The following is a 16,748-nucleotide window of genomic DNA, read 5'->3' as shown; positions in this document are numbered from 1 at the left end:
GTCGTTTTGGTCAAAAAATGAAAATTCTAAAAGTTCCGTTTTTTCTGCTTTAAACTCTAGGTACACATCCAAAATGTATTACTGAGTTGAAAGAAGTGGATTCTGGTGCATGGTTTTGAAACCGCAGTCAGAAAAAAAATCACAACCATATCAACATGTTTATAACCCCCGGGGCTGTCGTTTTGGTCAAAAAATGAAAATTCTAAAAGTTCAGATTTTTCTGCTTTAAGCTCTAGGTACACATCCAAAATGTATTACTGAGTTGAAAGAAGTGGATTCTGGTGCATGGTTTTGAAACCGCAGTCAGAAAAAAAATCACAACCATATCAACATGTTAATAACCCCCGGGGCTGTCGTTTTGGTCAAAAAATGAAAATTCTAAAAGTTCCGTTTTTTCTGCTTTAAACTCTAGGTACACATCCAAAATGTATTACTGAGTTGAAAGAAGTGGATTCTGGTGCATGGTTTTGAAACCGCAGTCTGAAAAAAAATCACAACCATATCAACATGTTTATAACCCCCGGGGCTGTCATTTTTGGTCAAAAAATGAATATTCTAAAAGTTCCGTTTTTTCTGCTTTAAACTCTAGGTACACATCCAAAATGTATTACTGAGTTGAAAGAAGTGGATTCTGGTGCATGGTTTTGAAACCGCAGTCAGAAAAAAAATCACATCCATATCAACATGTTTATAACCCCCGGGGCTGTCGTTTTGGTCAAAAAATGAAAATTCTAAAAGTTCATGTTTTTCTGCTTTAAACTCTAGGTACACATCCAAAATGTATTACTGAGTTGAAAGAAGTGGATTCTGGTGCATGGTTTTGAAACCGCAGTCACAAAAAAAATCACAACCATATCAACATGTTAATAACCCCCGGGGCTGTCGTTTTGGTCAAAAAATGAAAATTCTAAAAGTTCCGTTTTTCTGCTTTAAACTCTAGGTACACATCCAAAATGTATTACTGAGTTGAAAGTAGTGGATTCTGGTGCATGGTTTTGAATCCGCAGTCAGAAAAAAAATCACATCAATATCAACATTTTTACAACCCCCGGGGCTGTCGTTTTGGTCAAAAAATGAAAATTCTAAAAGTTCCGATTTTTCTGCTTTAAACTCTAGGTACACATCCAAAATGTATTACTGAGTTGAAAGAAGTGGATTCTGGTGCATGGTTTTGAAACCGCAGTCAGAAAAAAAAATCACAACCATATCAACATGTTTATAACCCCCGGGGCTGTCGTTTTGGTCAAAAAATGAAAATTCTAAAAGTTCCGTTTTTTCTGCTTTAAACTCTAGGTACACATCCAAAATGTATTACTGAGTTGAAAGAAGTGGATTCTGGTGCATGGTTTTGAAACCGCAGTCAGAAAAAAAATCACAACCATATCAACATGTTTATAACCCCCGGGGCTGTCGTTTTGGTCAAAAAATGAAAATTCTAAAAGTTCAGATTTTTCTGCTTTAAGCTCTAGGTACACATCCAAAATGTATTACTGAGTTGAAAGAAGTGGATTCTGGTGCATGGTTTTGAAACCGCAGTCAGAAAAAAAATCACAACCATATCAACATGTTAATAACCCCCGGGGCTGTCGTTTTGGTCAAAAAATGAAAATTCTAAAAGTTCCGTTTTTTCTGCTTTAAACTCTAGGTACACATCCAAAATGTATTACTGAGTTGAAAGAAGTGGATTCTGGTGCATGGTTTTGAAACCGCAGTCAGAAAAAAAATCACAACCATATCAACATGTTTATAACCCCCGGGGCTGTCATTTTTGGTCAAAAAATGAATATTCTAAAAGTTCCGTTTTTTCTGCTTTAAACTCTAGGTACACATCCAAAATGTATTACTGAGTTGAAAGAAGTGGATTCTGGTGCATGGTTTTGAAACCGCAGTCAGAAAAAAAAATCACATCCATATCAACTTGTTTATAACCCCCAGGGCTGTCGTTTTGGTCAAAAAATGAAAATTCTAAAAGTTCATGTTTTTCTGCTTTAAACTCTAGGTACACATCCAAAATGTATTACTGAGTTGAAAGAAGTAGATTCTGGTGCATGGTTTTGAAACCGCAGTCAGAAAAAAAATCACAACCATATCAACATGTTAATAACCCCCGGGGCTGTCGTTTTGGTCAAAAAATGAAAATTCTAAAAGTTCCGTTTTTTCTGCTTTAAACTCTAGGTACACATCCAAAATGTATTACTGAGTTGAAAGAAGTGGATTCTGGTGCATGGTTTTGAAACCGCAGTCAGAAAAAAAATCACAACCATATCAACATGTTTATAACCCCCGGGGCTGTCGTTTTGGTCAAAAAATGAAAATTCTAAAAGTTCAGATTTTTCTGCTTTAAGCTCTAGGTACACATCCAAAATGTATTACTGAGTTGAAAGAAGTGGATTCTGGTGCATGGTTTTGAAACCGCAGTCAGAAGAAAAATCACATCCATATCAACATTTTTATAACCCCCGGGGCTGTCGTTTTGGTCAAAAAATGAAAATTCTAAAAGTTTCCGTTTTTCTGCTTTAAACTCTAGGTACACATCCAAAATGTATTACTGAGTTGAAAGTAGTGGATTCTGGTGCATGGTTTTGAATTCGCAGTCATAAAAAAAATCACATCAATATCAACATTTTTACAACCCCCGGGGCTGTCGTTTTGGTCAAAAAATGAAAATTCTAAAAGTTCCGTTTTTTCTGCTTTAAACTCTAGGTACACATCCAAAATGTATTACTGAGTTGAAAGAAGTGGATTCTGGTGCATGGTTTTGAAACCGCAGTCAGAAAAAAAATCACAACCATATCAACATGTTTATAACCCCCGGGGCTGTCGTTTTGGTCAAAAAATGAAAATTCTAAAAGTTCAGATTTTTCTGCTTTAAGCTCTAGGTACACATCCAAAATGTATTACTGAGTTGAAAGAAGTGGATTCTGGTGCATGGTTTTGAAACCGCAGTCAGAAAAAAAATCACAACCATATCAACATGTTAATAACCCCCGGGGCTGTCGTTTTGGTCAAAAAATGAAAATTCTAAAAGTTCCGTTTTTTCTGCTTTAAACTCTAGGTACACATCCAAAATGTATTACTGAGTTGAAAGAAGTGGATTCTGGTGCATGGTTTTGAAACCGCAGTCAGAAAAAAAATCACAACCATATCAACATGTTTATAACCCCCGGGGCTGTCATTTTTGGTCAAAAAATGAATATTCTAAAAGTTCCGTTTTTTCTGCTTTAAACTCTAGGTACACATCCAAAATGTATTACTGAGTTGAAAGAAGTGGATTCTGGTGCATGGTTTTGAAACCGCAGTCAGAAAAAAAAATCACATCCATATCAACTTGTTTATAACCCCCGGGGCTGTCGTTTTGGTCAAAAAATGAAAATTCTAAAAGTTCATGTTTTTCTGCTTTAAACTCTAGGTACACATCCAAAATGTATTACTGAGTTGAAAGAAGTGGATTCTGGTGCATGGTTTTGAAACCGCAGTCAGAAAAAAAATCACAACCATATCAACATGTTAATAACCCCCGGGGCTGTCGTTTTGGTCAAAAAATGAAAATTCTAAAAGTTCCGTTTTTTCTGCTTTAAACTCTAGGTACACATCCAAAATGTATTACTGAGTTGAAAGAAGTGGATTCTGGTGCATGGTTTTGAAACCGCAGTCAGAAAAAAAATCACAACCATATCAACATGTTTATAACCCCCGGGGCTGTCGTTTTGGTCAAAAAATGAAAATTCTAAAAGTTCAGATTTTTCTGCTTTAAGCTCTAGGTACACATCCAAAATGTATTACTGAGTTGAAAGAAGTGGATTCTGGTGCATGGTTTTGAAACCGCAGTCAGAAGAAAAATCACATCCATATCAACATTTTTATAACCCCCGGGGCTGTCGTTTTGGTCAAAAAATGAAAATTCTAAAAGTTCCGATTTTTCTGCTTTAAACTCTAGGTACACATCCAAAATGTATTACGAGTTGAAAGTAGTGGATTCTGGTGCATGCTTTTGAAACCGCAGTCAGAAAAAAAAATCGCATCCATATCAACATTTTTATAACCCCCAGGGCTGTCATTTTGGTCAAAAAATTAAAATTCTAAAAGTTCCTGTTTTTCTGCTTTAAACTCTAGGTACACATCCAAAATGTATTACTGAGTTGAAAGTAGCGGATTCTGGTGCATGGTTTTGAATCCGCAGTCAGAAAAAAAATCACATCCATATCAACATTTTTATAACCCCCGGGGCTGTCGTTTTGGTCAAAAAATTAAAATTCTAAAAGTTCCTGTTTTTCTGCTTTAAACTCTAGGTACACATCCAAAATGTATTACTGAGTTGAAAGAAGTGGATTCTGGTGCATGGTTTTGAAACCGCAGTCAGAAAAAAAATCGCATCCATATCAACATTTTTATAACCCCCGGGGCTGTCGTTTTGGTCAAAAAATGAAAATTCTAAAAGTTCAGATTTTTCTGCTTTAAACTCTAGGTACACATCCAAAATGTATTACTGAGTTGAAAGAAGTGGATTCTGGTGCATGGTTTTGAATCCGCAGTCAGAAAAAAAATCACATCCATATCAACATTTTTATAACCCCCGGGGCTGTCGTTTTGGTCAAAAAATGAAAATTCTAAAAGTTCCTGTTTTTCTGCTTTAAACTCTAGGTACACATCCAAAATGTATTACTGAGTTGAAAGAAGTGGATTCTGGTGCATGGTTTTGAAACCGCAGTCAGAAAAAAAATCGCATCCATATCAACATTTTTATAACCCCCGGGGCTGTCGTTTTGGTCAAAAAATGAAAATTCTAAAAGTTCAGATTTTTCTGCTTTAAATTCTAGGTACACATCCAAAATGTATTACTGAGTTGAAAGAAGTGGATTCTGGTGCATGGTTTTGAATCCGCAGTCAGAAAAAAAATCACATCCATATCAACATTTTTATAACCCCCGGGGCTGTCGTTTTGGTCAAAAAATGAAAATTTTAAAAGTTCCGATTTTTCTGCTTTAAACTCTAGGTACACATCCAAAATGTATTACTGAGTTGAAAGAAGTGGATTCTGGTGCAAGGTTTTGAATCCGCAGTCAGAAAAAAAATCACATCCATATCAACATTTTTATAACCCCCAGGGCTGTCGTTTTGGTCAAAAAATGAAAATTCTAAAAGTTCCGATTTTTCTGCTTTAAACTCTAGGTACACATCCAAAATGTATTACTGAGTTGAAAGTAGTGGATTCTGGTGCATGGTTTTGAAACCGCAGTCAGAAAAAAAATCACATCCATATTAACATTTTTATAATCCCCGGGGCTGTCGTTTTGGTCAAAAAATGAAAATTCTAAAAGTTCCGATTTTTCTGCTTTAAGCTCTAGGTACACATCCAAAATGTATTACTGAGTTGAAAGAAGTGGATTCTGGTGCATGGTTTTGAAACCACAGTCAGAAAAAAAATCACATCCATATCAACATTTTTATAACCCCCGGGGCTGTCGTTTTGGTCAAAAAATGAAAATTCTAAAAGTTCCGTTTTTTCTGCTTTAAACTCTAGGTACACATCCAAAATGTATTACTGAGTTGAAAGAAGTGGATTCTGGTGCATGGTTTTGAAACCGCAGTCAGAAAAAAAATCACAACCATATCAACATGTTTATAACCCCCGGGGCTGTCATTTTTGGTCAAAAAATGAATATTCTAAAAGTTCCGTTTTTTCTGCTTTAAACTCTAGGTACACATCCAAAATGTATTACTGAGTTGAAAGAAGTGGATTCTGGTGCATGGTTTTGAAACCGCAGTCAGAAAAAAAAATCACATCCATATCAACTTGTTTATAACCCCCGGGGCTGTCGTTTTGGTCAAAAAATGAAAATTCTAAAAGTTCATGTTTTTCTGCTTTAAACTCTAGGTACACATCCAAAATGTATTACTGAGTTGAAAGAAGTGGATTCTGGTGCATGGTTTTGAAACCGCAGTCAGAAAAAAAATCACAACCATATCAACATGTTAATAACCCCCGGGGCTGTCGTTTTGGTCAAAAAATGAAAATTCTAAAAGTTCCGTTTTTTCTGCTTTAAACTCTAGGTACACATCCAAAATGTATTACTGAGTTGAAAGAAGTGGATTCTGGTGCATGGTTTTGAAACCGCAGTCAGAAAAAAAATCACAACCATATCAACATGTTTATAACCCCCGGGGCTGTCGTTTTGGTCAAAAAATGAAAATTCTAAAAGTTCAGATTTTTCTGCTTTAAGCTCTAGGTACACATCCAAAATGTATTACTGAGTTGAAAGAAGTGGATTCTGGTGCATGGTTTTGAAACCGCAGTCAGAAGAAAAATCACATCCATATCAACATTTTTATAACCCCCGGGGCTGTCGTTTTGGTCAAAAAATGAAAATTCTAAAAGTTCCGATTTTTCTGCTTTAAACTCTAGGTACACATCCAAAATGTATTACGAGTTGAAAGTAGTGGATTCTGGTGCATGCTTTTGAAACCGCAGTCAGAAAAAAAAATCGCATCCATATCAACATTTTTATAACCCCCAGGGCTGTCATTTTGGTCAAAAAATTAAAATTCTAAAAGTTCCTGTTTTTCTGCTTTAAACTCTAGGTACACATCCAAAATGTATTACTGAGTTGAAAGTAGCGGATTCTGGTGCATGGTTTTGAATCCGCAGTCAGAAAAAAAATCACATCCATATCAACATTTTTATAACCCCCGGGGCTGTCGTTTTGGTCAAAAAATTAAAATTCTAAAAGTTCCTGTTTTTCTGCTTTAAACTCTAGGTACACATCCAAAATGTATTACTGAGTTGAAAGAAGTGGATTCTGGTGCATGGTTTTGAAACCGCAGTCAGAAAAAAAATCGCATCCATATCAACATTTTTATAACCCCCGGGGCTGTCGTTTTGGTCAAAAAATGAAAATTCTAAAAGTTCAGATTTTTCTGCTTTAAACTCTAGGTACACATCCAAAATGTATTACTGAGTTGAAAGAAGTGGATTCTGGTGCATGGTTTTGAATCCGCAGTCAGAAAAAAAATCACATCCATATCAACATTTTTATAACCCCCGGGGCTGTCGTTTTGGTCAAAAAATGAAAATTCTAAAAGTTCCTGTTTTTCTGCTTTAAACTCTAGGTACACATCCAAAATGTATTACTGAGTTGAAAGAAGTGGATTCTGGTGCATGGTTTTGAAACCGCAGTCAGAAAAAAAATCGCATCCATATCAACATTTTTATAACCCCCGGGGCTGTCGTTTTGGTCAAAAAATGAAAATTCTAAAAGTTCAGATTTTTCTGCTTTAAATTCTAGGTACACATCCAAAATGTATTACTGAGTTGAAAGAAGTGGATTCTGGTGCATGGTTTTGAATCCGCAGTCAGAAAAAAAATCACATCCATATCAACATTTTTATAACCCCCGGGGCTGTCGTTTTGGTCAAAAAATGAAAATTTTAAAAGTTCCGATTTTTCTGCTTTAAACTCTAGGTACACATCCAAAATGTATTACTGAGTTGAAAGAAGTGGATTCTGGTGCAAGGTTTTGAATCCGCAGTCAGAAAAAAAATCACATCCATATCAACATTTTTATAACCCCCAGGGCTGTCGTTTTGGTCAAAAAATGAAAATTCTAAAAGTTCCGATTTTTCTGCTTTAAACTCTAGGTACACATCCAAAATGTATTACTGAGTTGAAAGTAGTGGATTCTGGTGCATGGTTTTGAAACCGCAGTCAGAAAAAAAATCACATCCATATTAACATTTTTATAATCCCCGGGGCTGTCGTTTTGGTCAAAAAATGAAAATTCTAAAAGTTCCGATTTTTCTGCTTTAAGCTCTAGGTACACATCCAAAATGTATTACTGAGTTGAAAGAAGTGGATTCTGGTGCATGGTTTTGAAACCACAGTCAGAAAAAAAATCACATCCATATCAACATTTTTACAACCCCCGGGGCTGTCGTTTTGGTCAAAAAATGGAAATTCTAAAAGTTCCGATTTTTCTGCTTTAAACTCTAGGTACACATCCAAAATGTATTACTGAGTTGAAAGAAGTGGATTCTGGTGCATGGTTTTGAAACGGCAGTCAGAAGAAAAATCACATCCATATCAACATTTTTATAACCCCCGGGGCTGTCGTTTTGGTCAAAAAATGAAAATTCTAAAAATTCCTGTTTTTCTGCTTTAAACTCTAGGTACACATCCAAAATGTATTACTGAGTTGAAAGTAGTGGATTCTGGTGCATGGTTTTGAATTCGCAGTCATAAAAAAAATCACATCAATATCAACATTTTTACAACCCCCGGGGCTGTCGTTTTGGTCAAAAAATGAAAATTCTAAAAGTTCCGATTTTTCTGCTTTAAACTCTAGGTACACATCCAAAATGTATTACGAGTTGAAAGTAGTGGATTCTGGTGCATGGTTTTGAAACCGCAGTCAGAAAAAAAAATCGCATCCATATCAACATTTTTATAACCCCCAGGGCTGTCGTTTTGGTCAAAAAATTAAAATTCTAAAAGTTCCTGTTTTTCTGCTTTAAACTCTAGGTACACATCCAAAATGTATTACTGAGTTGAAAGTAGCGGATTCTGGTGCATGGTTTTGAATCCGCAGTCAGAAAAAAAATCACATCCATATCAACATTTTTTTAACCCCCGGGGCTGTCGTTTTGGTCAAAAAATGAAAATTCTAAAAGTTCCTGTTTTTCTGCTTTAAACTCTAGGTACACATCCAAAATGTATTACTGAGTTGAAAGAAGTGGATTCTGGTGCATGGTTTTGAAACCGCAGTCAGAAAAGAAATCGCATCCATATCAACATTTTTATTACCCCCGGGGCTGTCGTTTTGGTCAAAAAATGAAAATTCTAAAAGTTCAGATTTTTCTGCTTTAAACTCTAGGTACACATCCAAAATGTATTACTGAGTTGAAAGAAGTGGATTCTGGTGCATGGTTTTGAATCCGCAGTCAGAAAAAAAATCACATCCATATCAACATTTTTATAACCCCCGGGGCTGTCGTTTTGGTCAAAAAATGACAATTTTAAAAGTTCCGATTTTTCTGCTTTAAACTCTAGGTACACATCCAAAATGTATTACTGAGTTGAAAGAAGTGGATTCTGGTGCAAGGTTTTGAATCCGCAGTCAGAAAAAAAATCACATCCATATCAACATTTTTATAACCCCCAGGGCTGTCGTTTTGGTCAAAAAATGAAAATTCTAAAAGTTCCGATTTTTCTGCTTTAAACTCTAGGTACACATCCAAAATGTATTACTGAGTTGAAAGAAGTGGATTCTGGTGCATGGTTTTGAAACCGCAGTCAGAAGAAAAATCACATCCATATCAACATTTTTATAACCCCCAGGGCTGTCGTTTTGGTCAAAAAATTAAAATTCTAAAAGTTCCAGTTTTTCTGCTTTAAACTCTAGGTACACATCCAAAATGTATTACTGAGTTGAAAGTAGTGGATTCTAGTGCATGGTTTTGAATCCGCAGTCAGAAAAAAAATCACATCAATATCAACATTTTTACAATCCCCGGGGCTGTCGTTTTGGTCAAAAAATGAAAATTCTAAAAGTTCCGATTTTTCTGCTTTAAACTCTAGGTACACATCCAAAATGTATTACTGAGTTGAAAGTAGTGGATTCTGGTGCATGGTTTTGAAACCGCAGTCAGAAAAAAAAATCGCATCCATATCAACATTTTTATAACCCACAGGGCTGTCGTTTTGGTCAAAAAATGAAAATTCTAAAAGTTCCTGTTTTTCTGCTTTAAACTCTAGGTACACATCCAAAATGTATTACTGAGTTGAAAGTAGCGGATTCTGGTGCATGGTTTTGAATCCGCAGTCAGAAAAAAAATCACATCCATATCAACATTTTTATAACCCCCGGGGCTGTCGTTTTGGTCAAAAAATGAAAATTTTAAAAGTTCCGATTTTTCTGCTTTAACCCCTTCATGACAGAGCCAGTTTGTGCCTTCATGACAGAGCCCTTTTTTTCAAATCTGACATGTCTCACTTAAGTGGGGATAACTTTTTTTTGCTTTTACTTATCCCAGTGATTTTGAGATTGTTTTCTCGTGACACATTGTACTTCAAGTTAGTGGTAAATTTTCGTCGATACAGTCTGTGTTTTTTTGTGAAAAATACCAAAATATCGTGAAAAAATGGAAAATTTTGCAATTTGCAAAATGTTAAATTTTCTGCTTGTGAGACAAATAATCATACCACTCAAAATAGTTAATAACTAACATAGACCATATGTCTACTTTATGTTTCCATCATTATTTCAACTTCCTTTTAATTTTTTTGGACACTAGGAGGCTTACAATATGAATAGCAAATTCTCAAATTTTCATGAAAATTTCAAACACTGATTTTTTTAGGGACCAGTTCAGTTCTGATGTGACTTTGAGGGACTTGTATGTGAGACACCCCCATAAATGATGCCATTTCAAAAACTGCACCCCTCACAGTATTCAAAACAGCATTTTGGAAGTTTGTTAACCCTTTAGGTGTTTCACAGGAATTAAAACAAAGTGTAGGTGAAATTTCAAAATTTCTTTTTTTTTGCAGAGTTTCAATTTTAATACATTTTTCTAACGAATACAGTAGATTTTACTAGAGAAATGTGACTAAAAATTGATTCCCCCAATTCTTTTGTTTTCAAAAATATCCTATATGTGGCCCTAGTGTGCACGTTGACCAAACCACAGGCTTCATAATAGAAGGAGCACCTACTTGATTTTGGAGCCTCCTTTTTATGAGATTTTTTTTTAGGCACCATGTAGGTTTCTAGGCACCATAAGTGCTAAAAGTTAGGAACCTCCCCCACAAGTCACCCCATTTTGCAATCTACACCCCTCAGGGAATTCATCTAGGGGTATAGTGTACATTTCAAACCCCCAGGGGTTTCACCAATTTTGGTACAACTGGGATGTGAAAATGAAAAATTACATTTTTTTACACAAACATGCAGTTCTGGCTCAAAATTTTTCATTTTCACAAGGAATGAAGGAGACAAAGCACCCCAAAATCTGTGCCCCAATTTCTCCCGAGTACGGCAATGCCTCACATGTGACCAAAAAATACCAGTTGGGTGCATGGCAGGACTCAGAAGGGAAGGAGTGATTTTTGGATTTTGCAGCACAGATTTTGGTGGAATGAATGGTGGGTGCTATGTTGCACCAATACAGTGGAACCCCCCCACAAGTCACCCCATTTTGCAAAGTACACCCCTCAGGGAATTCATCTAGGGGTATAGTGTACATTTCAAACCCCCAGGGGTTTCACCAATTTTGGTACAACTGGGATGTGAAAATGGAAAATTACATTTTTTTACACAAACATGCAGTTCTGGCTCAAAATTTTTCATTTTCACAAGGAATGAAGGAGACAAAGCACCCCAAAATCTGTGCCCCAATTTCTCCCGAGTACGGCAATGCCTCACATGTGACCAAAAAATACCAGTTGGGTGCATGGCAGGACTCAGAAGGGAAGGAGTGATTTTTGGATTTTGCAGCAAAGATTTCGGTGGAATGAATGGTGGGTGCTATGTTGCATTAGCAAGACTCCCAAAGCACCAATACAGTGGAACCCCCCCACAAGTCACCCCATTTTGCAAAGTACACCCCTCAGGGAATTCATCTAGGGGTATAGTGTACATTTCAAACCCCCAGGGGTTTCACCAATTTTGGTACAACTGGGATGTGAAAATGGAAAATTACATTTTTTTACACAAACATGCAGTTCTGGCTCAAAATTTTTCATTTTCACAAGGAATGAAGGAGACAATGCACCCCAAAATCTGTGCCCCAATTTCTCCAGAGTACGGCAATGCCTCACATGTGACCAAAAAATACCAGTTGGGTGCATGGCAGGACTTAGAAGGGAAGGAGTGATTTTTAGATTTTGCAGCTCAGATTCTGGTGGTTTTTTGGTGGGTGCTATGTCGCATTAGCAAGACCCCCCAAGCACCAATACAGTGGAACCCCCCCACAAGTCACCCCATTTTGCAAAGTACACCCCTCAGGGAATTCATCTAGGGGTATAGTGTACATTTCAAACCCCCAGGGGTTTCACCAATTTTGGTACAACTGGGATGTGAAAATGGAAAATTACATTTTTTTACACAAACATGCAGTTCTGGCTCAAAATTTTTCATTTTCACAAGGAATGAAGGAGACAATGCACCCCAAAATCTGTGCCCCAATTTCTCCCGAGTACGGCAATGCCTCACATGTGACCAAAAAATACCAGTTGGGTGCATGGCAGGACTCAGAAGGGAAGGAGTGATTTTTGGATTTTGCAGCAAAGATTTTGGTGGAATGAATGGTGGGTGCTATGTTGCATTAGCAAGACTCCCAAAGCACCAATACAGTGGAACCCCCCCACAAGTCACCCCATTTTGCAAAGTACACCCCTCAGGGAATTCATCTAGGGGTATAGTGTACATTTCAAACCCCCAGGGGTTTCACCAATTTTGGTACAACTGGGATGTGAAAATGGAAAATTACATTTTTTTACACAAACATGCAGTTCTGGCTCAAAATTTTTCATTTTCACAAGGAATGAAGGAGACAATGCACCCCAAAATCTGTGCCCCAATTTCTCCAGAGTACGGCAATGCCTCACATGTGACCAAAAAATACCAGTTGGGTGCATGGCAGGACTTAGAAGGGAAGGAGTGATTTTTAGATTTTGCAGCTCAGATTCTGGTGGTTTTTTGGTGGGTGCTATGTCGCATTAGCAAGACCCCCCAAGCACCAATACAGTGGAACCCCCCCACAAGTCACCCCATTTTGCAAAGTACACCCCTCAGGGAATTCATCTAGGGGTATAGTGTACATTTCAAACCCCCAGGGGTTTCACCAATTTTGGTACAACTGGGATGTGAAAATGGAAAATTACATTTTTTTACACAAACATGCAGTTCTGGCTCAAAATTTTTCATTTTCACAAGGAATGAAGGAGACAATGCACCCCAAAATCTGTGCCCCAATTTCTCCCGAGTACGGCAATGCCTCACATGTGACCAAAAAATACCAGTTGGGTGCATGGCAGGACTTAGAAGGGAAGGAGTGATTTTTGGATTTTGCAGCTCAGATTCTGGTGGAATTTTGGTGGGTGCTATGTCGCATTAGCAAGACCCCCCAAGCACCAATACAGTGGAACCCCCCCACAAGTGACCCCATTTTGCAAACTACACCCCTCAGGGAATTCATCTAGGGGTATAGTGTACATTTCAAACCCCCAGGGGTTTCACCAATTTTGGTATAACTGGGATGTGAAAATGGAAAATTACATTTTTTTACACAAACATGCAGTTCTGGCTCAAAATTTATCATTTTCACAAGGAATGAAGGAGACAAAGCACCCCAAAATCTGTGCCCCAATTTCTCCCGAGTACGGCAATGCCTCACATGTGACCAAAAAATACCAGTTGGGTGCATGGCAGGACTCAGAAGGGAAGGAGTGATTTTTGGATTTTGGAGCACAGATTTTGGTGGAATGAATGGTGGGTGCTATGTTGCATTACCAATACAGTGGAACCCCCCCACAAGTCACCCCATTTTGCAAACTACACCCCTCAGGGAATTCATCTAGGGGTATAGTGTACATTTCAAACCCCCAGGGGTTTCATCAATTTTGGTACAACTGGGCAGTGAAAATGAAAAAAATACATTTTTTTACACAAAAATGTACTTCTGGCTCAAAATTTTTCATTTTCACAAGGAATGAAGGAGACAAAGCACCCCAAAATCTGTGCCCCCATTTCTCCAGAGTACGGCAATGCCTCACATGTGACCAAAAAATTCCAGTTGGGTGCATGGCAGGACTCAGAAGGGAAGGAGTGATTTTTGGATTTTGCAGCAAAGATTTTGGTGGAATGAATGGTGGGTGCTATGTTGCATTACCAATACAGTGGAACCCCCCCACAAGTCACCCCATTTTGCAAACTACACCCCTCAGGGAATTCATCTAGGGGTATAGTGTACATTTCAAACCCCCAGGGGTTTCATCAATTTTGGTACAACTGGGCAGTGAAAATGAAAAAAATACATTTTTTTACACAAATATGTACTTCTGGCTCAAAATTTTTCATTTTCACAAGGAATGAAGGAGACAAAGCACCCCAAAATCTGTGCCCCCATTTCTCCAGAGTACGGCAATGCCTCACATGTGACCAAAAAATACCAGTTGGGTGCATGGCAGGACTCAGAAGGGAAGGAGTGATTTTTGGATTTTGCAGCTCAGATTCTGGTGGAATGAATGGTGGGTGCTATGTGGCATTAGCAAGACCCCCGAAGCACGGTGAAATGATGAACCTAATAATCCATAGATGTGTGGTATATTTTAAAGCACTCCTTTATACATAGGCCGGGTTTGTCGGGGCAAGTTTCACAGTGGAAAATAGTTTCCTTTCTTATTCCCTTTTTATAACAAACTTTGCACCTTTTTTGTGTCCTGCCCTTTCTTGCAGTGGAGGGGATTTCGTTGGGAAAATGCTGCCCTGGTACAATACGGGGGCCAGTACTAGAAGTACTGGGGCCCTCTGCCTGCTGATTCCCAAATGTTAGGCTCTTTATGACTTCCTCTTGAAAGTGCATAAATGTCCCCCTCTGGCCGGTAGAACGGAATAGCACGTAAGCGTTATACAGTGCCATCTGGATGATATACACGGCCAGCTTCTTGTACCAGATATTTGTTTTCCGCAGGGCACTGTACGGCTTTAGTACCTGATCTGAAAGATCCACTCCGCCCATGTACTTATTGTAATCTAGGATACAATTTGGTTTGGAGGTGTGGGTACTGGTACCTCGTACAGGGATGGAGGTGGTACTGTCTCCATGAATTGTTGTCAGTATAAGGACATCCCTCTTGTCCTTATATTTGACCAACAACATATTTTCGGTGCATATTCCCCTGCTTTCACCCCTTCTCATTACTTGGGCAATGTGCGTTTTGGGGAGGCCTCTTTGGTTCTTGCGCACAGTACCGCAAGCTGCTGTACCTCTTGAACCAAGGGCCTTAAACAGGGGGATGCTGGTGTAAAAGTTATCCACATAGAGGTGATAACCCTTATCCAGGAAGGGGTGCATTAAATCCCAGACAATTTTTCCACTAACACCTACGAGGGAGGGGGGGCATTCTGGTGGTTCAATTCTTGAATCCTTCCCTTCATATACCCTAAACTTGTGGGTGTACCCTGTGGTGCTTTCACACAGCTTATACATTTTTATGCCATACCTTGCCCTCTTACTGGGAAGGTACTGGCGGAATTTAACCCTTCCTTTAAAATGTATAAGGGACTCGTCGATACTAATACATTTATCAGGGATGTATAGCTCTGCAAATTTGGCACTGAAATGATCAATGACCGGCCTGACTTTGAATAGCCTGTCAAAGGTGGGATCATCTCTGGGTGGGCACTGTGCATTATCGGTGTAATGTATAAATTTATGGATTGCCTCAAAACGAGCCCGGGGCATGGCCATACGGTGAAATGGGGTGCTGTACAGAACATCTGTACTCCAATATTGCCTAATTTGTGGCTTTTTTACTATGCCCATATGTAACACCAGACCCCAAAACGTCATCATCTCTACTGCATCTACAGGGGTCCACCTAGCAAATGATGACGTGGGGTTTTGAGCAATAAACTGCTGGGCATATAAATTAGTTTGGTCCACCATTAAATTTATAAAATCATCAGAGAAAAATAATTTGAAAAAGTCAATTTCTCTGAGACCTGTTGAATCAAATTGGATTCCTGGGATGGCCAAAAACTCAGGAACCTGGGGCTCAAAATTGTCTGGTGGTGGGGTCCATACGAGATCAATTATTGGGGGGGGGGTCTCAGCTGCTCTACGGGGGCGTCTTTGAGGGGGTCCCTCATCATCAGAGGAGGAAGAGGAGCTTAAGACAAATCCTTCAAATTCCCCGCTTGCCTCACTGGCTGTGTCAGAGTCAGATGCAAGCATGGCATATGCCTCCTCCACCGAATACATTCTCCTGGATGACTGGGACGACATTTGGGATGACATTTGGGATGCCATTTATATTTTTGTGTTACTGGTAGTGAAATGTTTCAACACGTGTATAGTGTAGGGGGGGGTACAAACTTTATTTCAACCCAGGGGGTATGTAGTGTGTATTGTGTATGTAGTGCAGAAAAAAAAAATACAAAAAAAAAAAAATTGAAGGGTTCAAAAAAAAAAAAATGGAAGGGGTTAAAAAAAAAAAAAATGGAAGGGGTTAAAAAAAAAAAAAATGGAAGGGGTTAAAAAAAAAAAAAAAGGTCCTGCGCCAAAAATTGAGCACAGATGTTGGTCAGTAACGTCCGTCACTGAACAGCGCTCAAAGGCAACAGGAATTTGATCAAAAAAAAAAAAAATAGATCAACCCTATGCCGAAAAAGCTGATCAGTGATGTACGTCACTGATCAGTGCACAGTGGCCACAGGACACACACAAAATCACAGTGTGTGTAAAAAAAAAATGTAAAAAAGACCCCACAGCACTCACAAAAAATAAAAAAAGGTGATCAGTGATGCGACACTGATTACCAGTGAGGGGCAGCAGGTGCACAACCTTTGGTGGTACTGACAGGTATATATAAAAAAAAAAAACCTCTGTACCCCCAAAAAGTTGCTGATCACCTCAGATATAGTGATCAGCACAAAAAGGCGGGGGCAGCCGACACAAAATTTAGCACTCTATCACTATCTCTCTCTATCTCTCACTATCTATCACTCTATGACACTGCAGCAGTTATATAA

Source organism: Crinia signifera, chromosome 19 (genome assembly GCF_055691185.1).
Source record: "Crinia signifera chromosome 19, ASM5569118v1, whole genome shotgun sequence".
NCBI classification, from domain to species: domain Eukaryota; kingdom Metazoa; phylum Chordata; class Amphibia; order Anura; family Myobatrachidae; genus Crinia; species Crinia signifera.
The sequence above is the reverse complement of the archived record's forward strand: the minus strand, read 5'-3'. Positions refer to the sequence as shown.